General features: G+C 44.2%; 1 pseudogene; it reads right to left on the minus strand.

The window, feature by feature from the left end:
• LOC120055296 overlaps positions 1-20,421 on the minus strand; it is a 32,793-nt pseudogene that overhangs the window by 5,172 nt on the left and 7,200 nt on the right.

Consider the following 20,421-nt stretch of genomic DNA (forward strand, 5'->3'; position numbering starts at 1 on the left):
ATAGATTGTCCACCATCTATGCGTTATCCAGACAGAAAAGAGAAATAGGCAAAATAACATTTCGATTTAGAGCAATAAAGAAATGGAATAAATTAACTGAGCAAACTAGAAACCTTTCAATATATACATTTAAACATTATTTTAAAACAATTTAAATATAATACATAGACATTTTGTGGGACTATAGTAGATGAAGAATCAATATTTTTTAGATTGAGTATTTATTGGGTCATTATGTTAGTATATTATGTATGTTTGTAATAGTGTGTTATATGTGAAAATGTGTTTGTATTATAAATTGTATTTGAATGTTTAAGGACTCTTGGAAGATTAGTCCAAATGGGGACTAAAAGAGATCCAAATCAAACACACCTTATCATACATAATCACAATTCAGCATGACGATCCCATTTCTATGAGAGTGTTAAGAAGTAGTGTACTGGGAAGTCAGTGTAAAGTCTCAAACATAAACCAAATAAATGGTAAAAGGGGGGTGGCAAACACAGATGAGCAGTAAACCTACCAGGTTTGAGGAGTCGTACAGTGGCATCAGCTCTCCTTCCGTTCCTGCTGGTCTCCACGTCAACAACCTAAGGAGAGGATGCCCAATTACAGAACAGAGTCAATCTACTGCTGTTATCACCTCTAGGTGGTCAAGTTCATAGAACATAAAAACATACACAAGACAGTCAATATGAAATCCCTATTGTAGTAAAGCACTTCCTGTGATAGCAAAAGGGTCTTACGCATGAGGGATGGTTGTTTTGAAGATCTCCAGCATACAGTCGCAGGTTTTGTCCCACGTCTCTGGGTGGAACTTCACCCTGTTCAGAATGACCACGTTTTCCAGACAGTTGGTCCCTGAGCGTGCCAGCTGCTCGTTGTCTGAGGAGAGACAGAGGTCAGAGGGAGGGTGAGTTAGAGAGGGGAGCGAGAGAGAGAGGTGGGAGCAGTTCAGAGGTAGAGAGAGCAGGTCAGAAAGAGAGGGGAGAGAAAGAGAGCAGGTCAGAAAGAGGGAAGAGAGAGACCAGGTTAGAGAGAGCAGGTCAGAGAGAGCAGGTCAGAGAGAGAGGGAAGAGAGAGACCAGGTCAGACAAAGCAGTTCAGAGAGAGAGAGAGAGAGAAGAAAGCAGGTCAGAAAGCGAGAAGGAAGAGAGAGAGAGAGGCCTAAAACTCTTGAGGTGTTTTAGATGAGACATGGACAACAAGACCTCTTCTCTCACCTTAATGTACACACCAGTACAGTTGAGACAGGATATGGTCCAGGAGAATATCACTGAGAAACTCAAAGTACTGAGTGAAGACATCACAGATGGCGTAAAGTGCATGGTTACAGGTGGTAGTCATCCATTCAGCTTTCTGGGTTTAAAGGGGAAAATGAAGCTCATTAGTATACAGCATTTGGCACCTTATTCCCTATATAGTGCTCTACTTTTGACCAGGACCCATAGGGCCCAACACACGCTATGTATTCTGACTATGACACAAAGTTCCTTTCAACTTGAGCTTCTTACCTCAGTTTGCTGCTCTGGCAGTTTCATGTTGTCATGAACAGATCCTGCCACCAGTGTTTCTCGTAGGTGTGACCGTAGGTCTTCATAATGTCAAACATCACAGTCAGGCCCCTAGAGCAATGACAAGGAAACAGGGATGATTTATTTGTAGAGGGTTCACACTCAAAGTTATTTTATGCTGTTTTATATATTAAGGCAACAAAAGCAGGGATGATCACATCACTAGTGGAACTCAATCAGTAAATTGGCAAACAAGGACTAGGGACACTGGTATTCAATCAACTGTATTTTATAAAGCCTTTTTACATCAGCACTTGACACATACCGACCTAAACCCCAAAGAGCAAGAATTGCAGAAGCACATTGGCTAGGAAAGACTCACTAGAAGTTTGTCCCAGGTAGGATGAGAGGGGCTTTACCTGGTCCTGATGTCCAGTTTACACCTGTTGATGATGCAGGACAGCTCAAACAGGATGGGGAACCACCCCCTCACCCACACCCGGTCCTCCGGGGCTACATTCATGTCATCACTAGTCCTCGAAGGCCTGGCAAGAGAGGGAGGAGAGTGTTTTAGACAGGGTTAGACAGTCTGATGGCCATGCAGAGGGGTTTAATACATTACTTAGGACTTCTGCCCTTGTATTTCACATCCTAGTATTATCTCCGAGTAGGCTACTTGAACTCCTTTGCTATATAGTGCTCACCTGTGGCCTCTCAGACACATATTTGGCACAGTGGCGTATGAGGCGGATGGATTCCATGCTGGTGTCAGGGAAGGATGCGTTACAGGCAAACTCAGACAGACACTTCACAGCATCCTGGAAGGAGTCGATGGTGGCCGGGAAGTGTTTCGCAAATACATTTGCTGAGAACAAAAATGAAAAATACACTTTAAAATGTATATACAGTACCAATCAAAAGGTTTGGACACACCTACTCATTCAAGGTTTTTCTTTATTTTTACTATTTTCTACATTGTAGAATAATAGTAAAGACGTCAAAACTATGAAATAACACATTGAATCATGTAGTAACCAAAAAAAGTGTTTAAAAAAACAAAATATATTTTATATTCTTCAAAGTAGCCACCCTTTGCCATGATGACAGCTTAGCACACTCCTGGTATTCTCTCAACCAGCTTCACCTGGTATTCTTTTCCAACAGTCTTGAAGGAGTTCCCAAATATGCTGAGCACTTGTTGGCTGCTTTTCTATCACTCTGCGGTCCAACTCATCCCAAACCATCTCAATTTGGTTGAGGTCAGGTGATTGTGGAGGCCAGGTCATCTGATGCAGCACTCCATCACTCTCCTTCTTGGTCAAATAGCTCTTACACAGCCTGGAGGTGTGTTGGGTCATTGTCCTAAAAACGAATGATAGTGGGACTAAGCGCAAACCAGATGGGATGGCGTATATCGCTGCAGAATGCTTTGGTAGCCATGCTGGTTAAGTGTGTCTTGAATTCTAAATAAAACCACAGACAGTGTCACCAGCAAAGCACCCCCGCACCAATCACACCTCCTCATCCATGCTTCACGGTGGGAACCACACATGTGAAGATCATCTTTTCACCTACTCTGCGTCTCACAAAGACACGGCGGTTGGAAGCAAAAATCTCCAATTTGGACTCATCAGAACAATGGAAAGATTTCCACCAGTCTAATATCCATTGCTCGTGTTTCTTGGCCCAACCTAGTCTCTTATTCTTATTGGTGGCCTTTAGTAGTGGTTTCTTTGCAGCAATTCGACCATGAAGGCCTGATTCACACATCACACATGTTCAGTCTCCTCTGAACAGTTGATGTTGAGATGTGTCTGTTACTTGAAATCTGTGAAGCATTTATTTGCGCTGCAAATTCTGAGGCTGGTAACTCTAATGACCTTATCCTCTGTAGCAGAGGTAACTCTGGGTATTCCTTTCCTGTGGCAGTCCTCATAAGAGCCAGTTTCATCATAGCGCTTGATGGTTTTTGCATTGACTGAACTTCATGTCTTAAAGTAACGGACTGTCGTTTCTGTTCTTGCCATAATATGGACTTGGTCTTCCTGATCTTCTGTATCAAATTAAAAAAATATATATTTGTCACATGCGCCGAATACAACACGTGTAGACCTTACAGTGAAATGCTTACTTACAAGCCCTTAATCAACAATGCAGTTAAGAAAAATAAGTGTTAAGAAAGTATTTACTAAAATGAGCTGAAGTAAAAAAAGAAAGAAAAATAAAAAATGGGTGGGGACAATGCAAATAGTCTGGGTAGCCATTTGATTAGCTGTTCAGGAGTCTTATGGCTTGGGGGTAGAAGCTGTTAAGAAGTCTTTTGGACCTAGACTTGGCGCTCCGGTACCGCTTGCAGAGAGAACAGTCTAAGATTTGGGTGGCTGGAATCTTTGGCAATTTTTAGGGCCTTCCTCTGACGCCACCTGGTACAGAGGTCCTGGTGGCAGGAAGCTTTGTCCCAGTGATGTACTGGGCCGTACGCACTACCCTGTAGTGCCTTGCAGTCAGAGGCCGAGCAGTTGCCATACCAGGCGGTGATGCAACTAGTCAGGATGCTCTGGATGGTGCAGCTGTAGAACTCTTTGAGGATCTGAGGAACTCTTTGAACTCTTTGAGGATCTGTTGGTGATGTGCACACCAAGGAACTTGAAGCTCTCAACCTGCTCCACTACAGTCCTGTCAATGAGAATGGGGGCATGCTCAGTCCTCCTTTTCCTGTAGTCCACAATCATCTCCTTTGTCTTGATCACGTTGAGGGAGAGGTTGTTATCCTGGCACCACACTGCCAGGTCTCTGACATCCTCCCTATAGGCTGTCTCATCATTGTCGGTGATCAGGCCTACCACCGCTGTGTCGTTGGCAAACTTAATGATGGTGTTGGAGTCATGCTTGGCCATGCAGTCATGGGTGAACAGGGAGTACAGGAGAGCACGCACCCCTGAGGGGCCCCCATGTTGAGGATCAGCGTGGCTGATGTGGTTACCTACCCTTACCATGTCACAACACCACTGATTGGCTCAAACGCATTAAGAAGTTAAAAGTTAATTTGTGGAATTTCTTTCCAAGGCACACCTGTTAATTTAAATGCATTCCAGGTGACTACCTCATGAAGCTGGTTGAGAGAATGTCAAGAGTGTGCAAAGCTGTCATCAAGGCAAAGGGTGGCTACTTTGAAGAATCTCAAATATAAAATATTTTTGGATTTGGTTAACACTTTTGGTTACTACATGATTCCATGTGTTATTTCACTATTATTCTACAATGTAGGAAATAGTCAAAATAAGAACTGGAATGAGTAGGTGTGTCCAAACGTTTGACTGGTACTGTATAAAAAGGAAAAAGGAATAAATAAGTGTTCAATGTTTCTGTTTTGAGTTTCTCCGTGCACTACCATCCTATATTATTCTTAATGTTTACAGCGGTAAGTAGTGTCATTGACCAAGGACTCTAGTGTTAGTCATATAACCCAACACTTACTGATGATATAGCCGGTGGTCTGGAAGGCCAGCTCCACGATGCTCTTGTCCTGGTCTGAGGCGGCCAGGTGGAACACTGAGATGTTCTTCCACCCCGACCGGATGTTCCCAGTCTGGAAGTTCACCATCTGAGCTATACACCTCACCACCATGTCTCGAATGGTGGGAGACCTGTAGGCAATGGCATCATTGAATCATTATTGAATCATTGTATCATTGTAAGATCTGAATCGTTTTCAAGGTTTGATTTACTGAATCATTGCAATGTCTGAATAGCTGAATCATTTCAAGGTTTGAATTGTTTTAGGCAACAAAGGATGCAGGATACATTTCTGACCAGCATTGGAATTTCCTTTCATGCATTACAAAATAAAACAAAGTTGACCTGTTCTTTTTCATTATATGTTCGAAAGGCCTCAAGAAATCCTTCTGGAATCGGAAGTTGGCGAGCTCTCCTTTCTCTAAGAATTTCATAGACAGCTGCCTCAGGGAATCCACGGCAAATATAGCGACATCCTCATTGGAGTTACATCCAACCTGTAGAGTTACAAACACATCAATCTCTCAACATCTACTTCAACATCAACACTAAAACAGCAGGTGAACAGCACTATAAATACTTGCCAATTATGGATTTTTTTCCCCCCAAACAAATATAAAAATATAAACCAGTACCGTGTTAAAATGATCCCCGATGACTTCCCAAATTTTGGACCACTGAAGCCTGATGCGACCCATGTTGTAGTAGGAGATCTCCACCATCTTCTGAAGGCTAAACATGCATGGGTGTGTTGGTGAGGCTAGCTCGTCCATTAATACAGCACATAACCACCGGACAAAATCAACTGCATAGAGTGAACAAATTCATTTCAATCTGTTATTATTCATATTTCAGGCAATACATTCAGTTTCACTCGATCAAGCATGGCGCTTCAAAACTATATCAAAGAAATTATTTGGAGGGTGCTTATATTTGTCCTGTTACCCACAAGTGTGTAACGCAAATGTGTTTCTTGTATAACCCTACTCCCCACAGGGTATGGGGTCATGGCCAGGGCCACCAGCACCCCTGGAGCAATTGGGGTTAAGTGCCTTGCTCAAGAGTACAGCTACAGAATAAAAATGTTTCACCTTTTCGGCTCCGGGTATCAAACCAGCAACCTTTCGGTTACTGCCCCAACACTCTAACCGAGGCTACTTGCCACCCCTACACATCATTGGATAAAAATGTACAGTTAGGATAAAATGTAACTGATACCGACCTATTGCATTGCCATCCAGTCAGGTAGACCCAGTAAATATCCCGAAAAAACATAAAAATATGACGTTTTCTCCATCTGCAAAAGTGAGCGTTTTTATGATCTTATGGGGAGAGGAGGCATTATACAGGATAAAGGTTTATTGCGTAATAAAACTGGAGAGGGGAAACAACATATTGATTAAATTCCATCAGAAGGCCCATTTTATCAGCCTACCTGTCAACAGCAACGAATACACTCTGGGAGCTTGCCTCTCCAATGGACTCCTGAATACTAGCTATCTGTTAACGGTCCACATTACCTCCAACTGCAAGACAAACAATGTGTAATGAGAAAAAGCTGAAGGTTCACGTTTCAAGCAAACCCCTTAGTCAAACAACGACACATAACACTACATTATATGAAAATATCAAACAATTAACCATGATATGACATTATCACTAAGATAAACACTGACATACACGTACAGCAAAACTAGCCATTGTGACAGTAGCCTAAAGGGTATCTAATCCAACAGCCTGGGTGCATCCCAAATAACCCCCTAGTATTCCCTATATTGACCAAAGATCTATGGGGTTAGGGTGGAATAGGGAAAAGTGTGCCATTTGGAAGGCAGACTATCAATGAAAAGGAAAGAGGACTCACCCAGTCCCTTGTACTTTGAGCTGTCTGAGGCCTGCTCTCTCCGGCTGGCCAGGAGGCCCCCTCTGGCCGGGACCGTCCCTGAGATGTAACGGGCCTTCACCCCCGTCCCGATCAGCTGGGCCAGCTCCAACTGACTGATACACTTCAAGATCTGTGGAGGCCAGGAGAGAACAGAGGAGAACCTTTCAGATGGGATTTTAATGGAGGGTTACTATACTAATCATCCTTTATTTAGCTATTGAGTCAAGTTCTCTTTTAGGATACTGGTTGGTAAAAAAATGTACTGGGAGCAACGCCGACCTAAGTCATTGAGGATATTCTCTTCTATAATAACGTCCTGGTTGGTCCGAAATATTGAAATACAGTGACTGTACTATGTAAGACGATAATATGGAAGAGATTCTAACCTCATGCCAGGAGTTGCCCAGGTAGTTTCCGTCAGTGTGGGCGACAGCGATGAGGGTCTTGATGGTGTCGATGTTCTTCTGTTTCATCTCAGAGATACCACAGCTGGCTGTGAGCAGGGTGAACCGCGCCAGGGCCTGGATGTGCGCATCACGTTCCAGTTGGATGGTGAAGATGCAGGCTATCCTGATGGCACAGCAGATCCCCTCCAGACACAGAGAGGCTACCTCAGTGTCATCACAGTCCTGAAGACCCACACTGAACGCTGCTAAGAACGGGGTCCATGCCAACTGGGGAAAAACACACACAAGGTCAGTACAAAAATAAAGATTTATTTGGATTTCCAGACCTAGGATGTTGGTGCAAAAAATATTACATTTGAGTGTAAAAATGTGTAATGTGTAATACTGTCTTAGAATTGGTATTCTGCATTTGGTTCCAGCATCAACTACAATCCCATTTTAATACTGAAGGGAATGCATTACTACTGTGAGTAATGGTGACGTAACAGATGTTGCACCTTAAACATTAGTCGGACCATATAAATAGAATCAGTTTCATTCTAATTCTTATCCTAACAGTCATTTATTCTAATTCTATGCGTCTGACGTGGCCTAGGCGGGTTACCTTGAACATGGGTCTGACGTGGTCTAGGTGCGTGGCGCTGGTGAAGGGAGCCTGGACATGGTTGACTGCCTCCATCAGGGCCTTGGCTGTCTTAGCCATCTGCTCCATCTCTACGTTATACAGCAGACGCCGCTGCTTCTCATTGGCCACACCTGGGGACAAAACAGACAGACACTCAGTGAGCATGCTCTCACACACAAACACACACCTACTGTACACAGTGTCAACACCTAACCACACAAGACAATAATGTTGATGCCATCACTGTGCCTCTGAGGACAGACTAGCTTTGAGTCCATGTAGTGTGCTTGTTTCCTTCTTGACCCTTGTCATTATGTCCACCAGCAACAGAAAAGAGACTTGCTGGATTTGAGGGTGATTTTTTTTGCGTCGTTCATGGCTATTTTCTTCCCTGCGATTTCATCGTAAATGGCTGACAGGTACTCCTCAGATAAATCTTTGCTGTCGTTGATTCCTCGATTCATCTTGATGTATTGCTCTTTCGTCATTTTATTCTCCACCTGGAAGAGGGGGGAAAAAAGTCAAAAAAATGTTTAGGTCACAGAAAAAAGCAGTGTCTGAGTGACTTACTTGTGGACTGTGAAGGTCTGTTGTCAACATAATGATTGAATAAGCCAGGACGTAGGCCGTATCTGCACTGGTGAACTCAGTTTGCCTGAAGGATTAGAAAAAAAGCCCAATGTCATAACATCTACTGTGCAATAACATAACTACCAACATCATCCATTAACCCACACCATGGGGTCTGTCTAGTGAGATGCCAGAGAGACACTCACCCTTGGTTACATTCTAAATATCTGGCCGCAAATTTCTCCATGAGTCGATCGATCTTCTGGGCCTCTCCGGACAGACGGAAGCCCTCCAGGAACATACGCAGAGCCGAGACAAAGTCCTTGCCTTGGAAATCCATCTGGTCCACGTAGGCGTACATCACCTCTTTATTAATGCGCTCGTTATCCCCGATGAACTCACCCACCTGAGTCTGAAAAGCAAAGTCCATACAGAGGAACTTCAACATACACATAAACAATGAAAATATAGTGTACACTGTATATTCAATATATTTGTGGACAAAAAAAAGTGAGAACAACAAAAGTTTGACATTTAACACAGAAAAACATCTCAGATTAAGACAGATCTTTTAGGGGCAGTTTCCCCAGACATATTGAGCTTGATGTTTTGTCCAGGACTAGGCTTAATACGTGTCTGGTAAACTGCCCCTTGAAGGCTAACAGGCAGTGAATCCCATTGTGTGTTATGTAGTTCCAGCAGGTCCTTACAGAATCTAGCCTCTCCTCCTGATGCAGAAACTGAGCTAGGTCCTCCAGCATGGTACCCAGCATGCCTTGCTCCTGTAGATACTGGATGCCCCTCTTTGGCTTCTTGTTGAACCTGCACAGGAAGAGAGAGCGGGGGAAATGTCACATCTGTATGACACAGGCACATTTGAGAGCACAAATTCTGCTCGGTCACTTTTCACCGACTGAGCAGAATGACTGATCTACAAATCCTAATGATTAGTTATTTAGGATGCAAGTGAAAGCTGCTCTGACATTACTTCCAGTCTCCCACACACTTACAAGTCGATGCCTTGCTCGATGATCTCCTTCTGCTGCGTGAGGACCTCAAACTGCTCTGCGTTGTCCGTTCCTGACATGAGGGTGCTGTAGGAGCCGATGCCTGAGGAGGCATTGGAGTCCAGGGAGTTGAGGCTGCCGTAGTGGTTGATACTCTCTGGGGGCTTGGTACTCTCACTGGGCTCCTGCTCCGCGGGCTACTCCTGACCTACAGAGGGGAGGGGTGGCACGTAGGGACATCCCATAATGTCAAGAATTACCCTTCCCTTTATAAAACCCTGTCAGAGGTCTCAGGGGCTCACTACGAGGTCTGCTGCTGTAAGCCTGAACACCACTAGTGCTCACAGCAGGTTAGCAAATACAGGGCCACACAACAAACTGAAGGGTCGCTACTTGACTATCAGTTTTGCTAAAACTGACATTCAAGATCAACCTCAGTCTCTAACTAACTGGAACCATGAGTATAGGAATAGATTTGATGCTTTACCTGCTCTTCTTTAGAACAACAAAGACAGAGAGCAAAGCAGATCCAGATCAGCAATGGAACATGTCGTGATAAACACAAATATAATTGAGTCTGCGCCGCAGAGAGATGTCAGATGTGTAGTTAGAGATATGGGTGGAAGCAGGGCCTCAGTGGGTTTGTGGGTCATTAAGAAGCCCCTAGGCTACTGCAGTAGTTATGAATGAGGATGACTTGGTCTCAGAGGAAACGCATTGGCTCTTATTCAACAGTAGGTAGTACTGTAGGTAAGTGGTATCTTACCTAGACTGGTCTGAGAGTTGGGGTTCACAGACTGATCATTGCTCCACTCCACCATACACTTGAGGATAGACACTAGACACTCCAGACCCTTTTTCCTCAAGCTCAGCTCCTACAACAAATTAACACATTTAAAATGGTCACACAACAGGAAAGAGATGTATGGAAGGTGAGTGTCCATTGGAAGCATATTTTACCTGAGCAGGTGTGGTGCCAAGCTCATGCCCCACTCTGCCCTATGCTATCTTAGATAGGTAATTGACCAGCCTCTCAAATATATTAGCAGAATTCAGGTTACAGTCATAGTTGACATAGATATCCACCACTCTGGGCGTCTGTGAGGAGAGAGAAGACACAGAGGTGAATGTATGTCTGTCAAAGCCTCAGTAGTGGGAGGTGGTATCAGACCTGGAGGGGACAGAACACCAAAGAGAAAGGAATACAGATAGACAAGTCCCCGATAGTGAGAAGTACAGTAGACAGACACTAACCTGCACAGATCCTGGTGAGGCTCTGGATCACCATCCATTTATGATCATAGGAGCTGGTGGACGTCTCCAGGATGTAGAGGAAGATCTCCTTGAAAAACACCCAAGGGAAACGTTTAAAAACCTCCTTACACTCAGTGATAAAACTCCACCAAATCCGGTATAAATCATTTTGTAAAGGGTTTATTACACAGTATTTACAAAAGGTGTTCAAACAACGCACCAATGAAACTAAATCTTGTTATTATTCATTCATAATGTAGAGAGCCAAACAGTTCCAGTACCTTGATTTGCATCTTGAGGTGGGTCTTGAAGTGGGAGAAGAGGGTGAGGAAGAGAGCGAGAAGACCTCGGGTACCGAGGAGGCGCCGTTCTTAGACAGTGCCACACACAGGTACTGCTTGATGGCGTCGATGAACATCTCGTTGGTCTTGAAGACGGGCCCAGCGTTCTGCAGGATGGACAGCAGCAGCTGGACGGACAGCACCTTGGAGTGCAGCTCGTGAGATCTACAGAGACAACGTTTCCTTGATGCATCCAAATGCCTTATTATGCATTTTAAGACTCATCACGAGCATATGACATCTTTATAATGTCATACAATCCTCTTCTAATGATCTGGACTAACAGACAGTTGACAATGTTATGCATAGGCATCACATACTATACGCCTTAGACATAATAAAGGCTCAAAACAAGTTACAATATGTACACACGCCCTTTAAGGGCTACCAAGAGGTTCAATCACAGTCAACTCCTATGGCCATAGCCTACCGGTCTATTCATACAGTGATTCATTGTGACAGGGTATCAAGGAGAGTTTACTTAGGATCAGGGGGTCCATCAGACAGTGGCTTCATGGAGAGTTTGCAGAGGGAGCGAAACACTAAGAAGGCGTCCTTCTGGAGGATATGGGAGAACTTAGCAACAGGGGAGGAACCGCTCGTAGCTCCAGATTCCTAGAAAAGGAAATGCACAGATGTCTCTTATATTAAACACACAAAATCATGTTCATATACACAAATGTACATTAGTACGCCAAATCAGATGCCACTCTAATATTTGGATTTATCAACTAATCTGTTAATACACCATAGAGAGTATTTGAATCCCAAATGGCACCCTATTCCCTATTTAGTGCACTACTTTTGATCAGGACCATAGGTAGTGCACTATATAGGGAATAGGGTGCTATTTGGGAAGCTATCAATGGCATTCTATGTAGGGGAGCAGTGTGGGTGGGCACCTGAGTGTCGTTGGAGGAGACAGAGAGCCTGTCGTCTGCCAGTGAGGGGGTGAAGGCAGTATATGTGCCAGGGATACCGTTGGCATGGACGTTCTCTGTGTCGCTGCCCAGCTCGCCCTCCTCCTCCTCCACCACCGGGACTGGCACATCGTCTACACACTCTGTAGCGCTGCACACACTCTCCCTACATTCTACACACACACGCAGGCATGCAGGAACATACACAGGGACATCAGCAAAAGAGCTAAGGATCGTCTCAGAAAACATAACAGTGGGGCTAAAAATGAATTAGAACGTAAGAATTTATATTTCTTCCTAGCGCAACGTGAACAACTTTCAAGGCACTACAGTGAGTCCAATGTTCTACAGACAAGACAGGACATATTATATTGGAGTATAAAAGGTAAGAAAATAATGTGTTAACTCCAACAACTGTATTGACAACTTCCTGCAGCATGGTCTGGACCACCTCTTGAGCTTGCTCCTCATAGTTGACTGGTTCTTCCTCTACAAGCCCTTCAGCATCTTGCTGGAACAAACCTAGAGAGATTTAAATGCACTTTACCATGCTTTCCTATGGTGACATTGAAGTCATATTGACACAGACGGAGCTGCTATGTAATAAACCATTGCACATAACTCCTTTGTGAGATCTTCCATTTAATGTATCCCTCCACTATGAGTACAAAACATTTTCAACTGCAGAGGTTTTCATTTTCATTTCATTATGAATCCCAATAAAGGACCTCTGCCTTGTAGAGTTTAACTGCCTCTGGTCAGGCCAAGAAGTCTAGAATGGACGCCATATTCAGACATTAGTAGTATCCTTGGCTTGTCTCCTGTTTCTGTAGAGTGAGGAGGCTTTGGACACACCTACTCGTTCTGGGGTGTGCAAAGCTATCATCAAGGCAAAGGGTGGCTACTTTGAAGAATATCAAATATAAAATATACTTTGATTTGTTTAACAATTTTTTGTTACTACATGATTCCATGTGTTATTTCATAGTTTTCATGTCTTCACTATTATTCTACAATGTAGAAAATAGTAAAAATTTAAGAAAAACCCTTGAATGAGTAGGTGTGACCAAACTTTTGACTGGTACTGTATACAATAAAACACCTTCCTTATATCAGGTTGCACCCCCCCTCTTGCCCTCAGAAGAGCAATTTGTCGGGGCATGGACTCTACAAGGTGTCAAAAGCGTTCCACAGGGAAGCTAGCCCATGTTGACTCCAATGCTTCCCACAGTTGTGTCAAGTTGGTTGGATGTCCTTTGGGTGGTGGACCATTCTTGATACACATGGGAAACTGTTGAGAGTGAAAAACCCAGTAGCTTTGCAGTTCTTGCCACAAACCGTTGCACCTGGCACCTACTACCATACCCCGTTCAAAGGTACTTAAATCTTTCTTCTTGCCCATTCACCCTCTGAATGGCACACATACACAATCCATGTCTCAGTCCTTCTTTAACCTGTCTCCTCCCCTTCATCTACATTGATTGAAGTGGATTTAACAAGTGACATCAATAAGGGGTCATAGCTGTCACCTGGATTCACCTGGTCAGTCTATGTCATGGAAAGAGCAGGTGTTAATGTTTTGTAGACTCAGTGTATATTTATACATTGCCTATTCTTAATTAAGTGCACTACTTCTGACTAGGGCCGATTTGGCTCTGTTCAAAAGCAGTGCATTATCAAGGGAATAGGGTGCCATTTGGGACTCAGCCCTTGACTTCGGCTGGACGTTTTATTACCTCCTTCCCTCCATTTAAGAGCGCTATTAACATGGCAGACCTCTCTCTCTCAGCAGAGAATAGGAATACTAATTCACATGGATTTGGACACATGGACACATGGATTTTACAGACAGTGATATGTATGAAGCTCGCTTAATCAAATGCAGTGACTCAGTGTAATATGCAACAATGACTTCCAGAGAGACATACAGAAGAGGACTTTTGACTATGAGTAAGAGTGAGTGACAAAAAGAGAGAGATACTTACCCTGTGCAGCAGCTGCAGTAGCCTGGTCCGCCTCAGTCTGCTCGTTTTCAGCACTGCAGAACACAGAGACGTTTTCTGGCTCCGGGTCCTCTTGGGCATTTTGATCAGGCACCTGGGAGGTAACCACCTGAGGTGGGGGTGAGGAGGTGTGCTGCTTCTGTTTAGGGGAGGCCGAGGGCTGAGGTGGGGCTGTGTGGGGCCCATGGTTCTGTTGGGGGGGAGGCATGAGGTTTGCGGGGGGGGGGCGATGGCCTGTTGGTGGGGTGAAGCGGGGGGCCTTGGTGCTGGTGGGGGGATGAAGGAAGCTCCTGCCCCTGTTGGCTGCTTGGTGACTGCTGCAGATGCTGCTGTCTCAGTCGCTCCTTCTCTATCTGACTGGCCTCCTGGAGCTGGACGCAGAGACACGGACACAGACGGAAACACAGACACAGACATCATCTTAATGCCTACTTGAAAATCCTAGCCCTAGATTGTACGAAACAACCATAGGCCAAACAATTTTGGACCATGCACTGTCAAGCCAAGCACAAAAACAATCACAGCACTGGGCATCATTTGAATTTTGTCATGGTATCAGGTATTTTGTTTTCGGCATACAGGTCAATTTAAGGAAACCAATCACCATGTTGGTAGCAAAGATTTAGTATGGTTACATGCACACAATAATGTGATTATTGTGAATAGTCAGATGAACATAATCATTACATTAAAACATTTACATGCTTTGCAAGAAGAACGATTTCCCTAATAATCCTGTTTACCTGGACACATCAGAAATCAGGATACGTTTAGCATCTGTGTGAGCGTGGCCTTAAATGCAGAAAATCACCGATCAAACTAAACGTTCTACCACAGCGATCATGTTATTTTTGGGATGCATACTTGATTCGGAGTTCGGACATATTATTTTGTACGTGCAAACTACTTTTAAGACGCATCCATTCAGTTGTTCTGAACTCACTTCACTCACGCTAAAGAGGGAGGCTCTCGGCTGGTGCTAGCACATCCCCAGATCAAATACTGTACACTGCTGGAACAACGATTAAGGCGCTTACATGTCCAAATAATTTGAAAGATTGCTCAGAAAACCAGGCGTTGTAATCGCCATATGCTTACTTTGATTTTGACCTCATGACGATTCAGATGAACAGAGTAAGGTGTTTATATGACTATTGCATCATCCGCCTACTGCCATAATCAGTTTAATAGCAAATGATTAGTGTGCATGTAAACACACTCAATGACAAACACTGTTGCGTTCTTTATTTTTGACTGGCATTGTGAGATTAGGTTTAAATGATGATACCCATCTGTTGAACTCAACAGGCTGCTGACATCACAGCTCATAAAAGGTCAAGGCATTCAGTGTAGCAATGCAAACACTGACCATGGCAACATAGTTACGGGAATAATAGACGGTATCTTCATAATGCAGGGGGTTTAGTCAAAGTTGGTTCCTTGGTCGGGTCGGCAGCCAGCAGATAGTTAGGCCTGCTCGTTTTTACTTGAAAGAAAATCCTACTTGGCAAAGATAGCAAGCAACGTGTCATGATAAGATGCACACACACCCCAGAGGAGAGTTCATATCATCAGCCACTACAACACCAACCAGCAGAAAACAACGCAAGCTTAACCTGAAGCACTCGCTTTCTGGATGACCCAGACCAATTCATCCTGTGATTTGAATGCTAGATATCATTGGAGAGTTAAAAAATCGAATAATTGCGTTCCAGCTTCTTTTCCATCGATGCCAAAATCACAGAAATAGAATTACTAGAATGGGTAAAAAAAGGCCCCCAGACTACTGACATTTTACTGGAACAATAATGGATACATTTAACAGGGCCACCGGTCCACCCATCATGGCACATTGACTTGAATAGGGATTCTCGTTCTAACAATTCTTTGTGACACACAGAGAGACAGAGAGAGAGGGGGGGGGGGGATTGGGGGGACAGAGACAGAGACAGAGACAGAGACAGAGACCGAGACAGAGAGAGAGAGAGACAAAGAGAGAGAGCGCCTACTGCCTGGTTCTCCATGCGTGCGAAGATAACGTTTAGCATCTGTGTGAGCGTGGCCTTGGCCGTGGTCTGGTTGATGAGGTTCTTGCTGGCCAGGTAGATGTTGTAGCAGGTCCTGACCGCCTGCAGCACCATTCCCTCGTGGATCTCGATGTGCTGAGAAGTCACCACTGTCAGCAGAGCCTGCAGAGGGACAGCATCCACAGAACTGGAATGCTTTATTCCTTTGAGTACACTTAAAATGGCTGCCAGCAGACCCATTCTGGCATCAATGACTTGAATGGAGACACCCATTCAACGTATTATATTTCTATGGCACCAACCTAACAGTCACTACTGATCACAGTAAACAAGATACCCTAGGTTTTGTGACTGAACACAAAGCATTATAAAATCATGAGATTGTCATTATTAAAAGGAAACCCTGCAGAAGTTAGTACAATTTCATCTCATTTTAAATAATGGATATCATTAACAAATCAATTATGGGTGCCTCCTGTCCCTGAAAATCCTGATTTTGATGCCATTGCTTAGTGGGCAGTAATATTGAACAGTCAAGCACAACAACGGAGGAGTATGCCCACTATGTATGTGCCAGCTGTTAGATCTACTAGTTTGGCACAACCCTGAGAGGAAGGGCCTGAACACACCATTGATGTGTGTTATCTGCTCAGTGGTTAGACGACAGACAGACAGGCCAACAGGGTCAGTCATGCCAGACACAGGATTAACACTGGGGAGGAGAGGAGAGGCAGGCAGGGGCTGGTCTGTTTGTCACACAGACAGGAGGAGAGGAGAGGCAGGCTGGGGCTGGTCTGTTTGTCACACAGACAGGAGGAGAGGAGAGGCAGGATGGGGCTGGTCTGTTTGTCACACAGATAGGAGGAGAGGAGAGGCAGGCTGGGGCTGGTCTGTTTGTCACACAGACAGGAGGAGAGGAGAGGCAGGATGGGGCTGGTCTGTCTGTCACATAGATAGGAGGAGAGGAGAGGCAGGATGGGGATGGTCTGTCTGTCACATAGACAAGAGGAGAGGCAGGCTGGGGCTGGTGTTTGTCACACAGATAGGAGGAGAGGAGAGGCAGGCTGGGGATGGTCTGTCTGTCACACAGACAGGAGGAGAGCTCATAGATCACACACCTTTATAATCTGCAGCTGAACACCTTCGTCTGTCTGAGGCCCTTGAAAGCAGCCACATATGGTTTCGATGATTCTATCGATTAACATCTTTCCAGGTGTAGTGTTGTCTGGTGCGTTTCCAGTGAGGTGGCCATAAGCAATGAGTTTCTGGAGAAAGAAAACCTTACCTTAACTGTGTATGATACAATAATCCAGAAAAATACTGTAGAACTTTAATAACTGCCATTTGCCAAGATTAGACATACAGTTGAAGTCAGAAGTTTACATACACCTAGGTTGGAGTCATTAAAACTTGTTTTTTCCACCACTCCACACATTTCTTGTTAACAAACTATAGTTTTGGCAAGTTGGTTAAGGACATCTACTTTGTGCATGACACAAGGACTTTGTCCAACAATTGTTTACAGACAGATTATTTCACTTATTATTTACTGTATCACAATTCCAGTGGGTCAGAAGTTTATATACACTAAGTTGACTGTGCCTTTAAACAACTTGGAAAATTCCAGAAAATGATGTCATGGCTTTAGAAGCTTCTGACAGGCTAATTGACATAATTTGAGTCAATTGGAGGTGTACCTGTGGATGTATTTCAAGGCCTACCTTCAAACTCAGTGCCTCTATGCTTGACATCATGGGAAAATCAAAAGAAACCAGCCAAGACCTCAGAAAAAAAATTGGAGACCTCCACAAGTCTGGTTCATCCTTGGGAGGAATTTCCAAACGCCTGAAGGTACCACATTCACGTACAAACAATAGTACGCAAGTATAAACACCATGGGACCACGCAGCCAACATACCGCTCAGGAAGGAGACGTGTTCTGTCTCCTAGAGATTAACGTACTTTGGTGCAAAAAGTGCAAATCAATCCCAGAACAGCAGCAAAAGACCTTGTGAAGATGCTGGAGGAAACGGGTACAAAAGTATCTATATCCACAGTAAAACGAGTCCTATATCGACATAATCGGAAAGGCCGCTCAGCAAGGAAGAAGCCACTGCTCCAAAACCGCCATAAAAAAGCCAGACTACAGTTTGCAACTGCACATGGGGACAAAGATCATACCTTTTGGAGAAATGTCCTCTGGTCTGATGAAACAAAAATAGAACTGTTTGGCCATAATGACCATTGTTATGTTTGGAGGAAAAAGGGGGATGCTTGCAAGCCGAAGAACACCATCCCAACCGTGAAGCACGGGGTGGCAGCATCATGTTGTGGGGGTGCTTTGCTGCAGGAGGGACTGGTGCACTTCACAAAATAGATGGCATCATGAGGGAGGAAAATTATGTGGATATATTGAAGCAACATCTCAAGACATCAGTCAGGAAGTTAAAGCTTGGGCGCAAATGGGTCTTCCAAATGGGCAATGACCCCAAACATACTTCCGAAGTAGTGGCAAAATGGACAACAAAGTCAAGGTATTGGAGTGGCCATCACAAAGCCCTGACCTCAATCCTATAGAAAATGTGTGGGCAGAACTGAAAAAGTGATTGTGAGCAAGGAGGTCTAGTAACCTGACTCAGTTACACCAGCTCTGTCAGGAGGAATGGGCCAAATTCACCCAATTTATTGTGGGAAGCTTGTGGAAGACTACCCGAAACGTTTGACCCAAGTTAAACAATTTAAAGGCAATGCTACCAAATACTAATTGAGTGTATGTACACTTCTGACCCACTGGGAATGTGATGAAAGAAATAAAAGCTGAAATAAATCATTCTCTCTACTATTATTCTGACATTTCATATTCTTAAAATAAAGTGGTGATCCTAACTGACCTAAAACAGGGAATTTTTACTGGGATTAAATGTCAGGAATTGTGAAAAACTGAGTTTAAATGTATTTGGCTAAGGTGTATGTGAACTTCCGACTTCAACTGTATGTTTACTGAACTTGTGTGTGTGGTGTGTGTGTGTGTGTGTGTGTGTGTGTGTGTGTGTGTGTGTGTGTGTGTGTGTGTGTGTGTGTGTGTGTGTGTGTGTGTGTGTGGTGTTACCTGCTACTGACCTGTAAACAATCTAGAGATGTGATGACGATGCGAGGACATTTGGACTGGCAGGCTAACTCGAATGGCAGGAAGTATTTGTCTGCTTCTAAGGTGGAATCCTTGGACTTGACCGGTGGTAGAGCACTGGAATCAGCATTGTTGTCTCCAGGAGGGGGACAGAGGGGGAACACAGAGTGACAGCTAAATGGTTAAAACATTAGGCCAAACAAACATGTCTGAGCAATTCAACCATCTCATATGAAACGTTTGTGCCTCGGTGATCAATGGCCAACTGCCCCCAATAGGCCTCTATGCTGCAGTCTTATTGATGCTCCTGAGGTCCTCTGTAAACATCAGCATTGCTGTGATTCATTCAGGTAGGCAGCTGGAAGTGTAGTTGCGTGCAGTCTGCAGAGAAGGTTAGAGAGGTCGGGAGGAGGTCAGGGGAGGAGTACCAGTGTCGGCATTATGGACACTGTCACAAACACACTTGGTGCATTCCGATTCTCCACACTTCTCCCGAAGTGTGCACTTGAACACTGCCTCCAATGGAAAAATGGTGGAAACTCCCAACAGCCAAAGCTTACAGCAATCCAATGCTTTCAAATCCATGAGGGGGAGTGTACAAGTGCACACCTCGGGAGAACGGTAGAGAATCAGGATGTAGCCATTGTCAGTTAGCTGGGGGATACTGACCATCAATACTGAGTTTCTCTTCTTTATCACACTTCTCGTCTCGGCTCCTTCCTCCCTCTCATTTCCTCAAACTTTAATTAGGCCTGCTATGAAGGAGATGAGCCTAGTCTTTTTTTAAATGAACTTTATTTGCATATTATCTCAGACTCGACATGCGTTCATTTCCCCAATGCACATTTGACACATCAGAAAGAGTTTTGTTCTTAACATTGAGTGAGAAGTGATTAAAGCTTAATAGACTGCTGTGCTATAGTGTGTGTGTCTTAAATGGCACCCTTTTCCCTATATAGTGCACATAAGGGACAAAATGCAATTTTGAATCACTTGGGAGTGTGCCTGGTCAGTGTTTCAGCCTGGGGTCTGGGGTGGTGACTAGGACCTGTGAGAGCTCAGGTGTGAAAGAAATTAAACCTCCAGACAGAAGGCAGCGGGAGATGTGTGGGTCACTGAGCTTCAGTTCACTGGCCCATCTGGCTATTAACCAATCACAACCAAGGGATTGGGGGAGAAGACAATAACAAGAAAACGAGACACATCAAAACAAACCTTGACATTA

The sequence above is a fragment of the Salvelinus namaycush genome, chromosome 11 (genome assembly GCF_016432855.1).
Source record: "Salvelinus namaycush isolate Seneca chromosome 11, SaNama_1.0, whole genome shotgun sequence".
Lineage (NCBI taxonomy): Eukaryota > Metazoa > Chordata > Actinopteri > Salmoniformes > Salmonidae > Salvelinus > Salvelinus namaycush.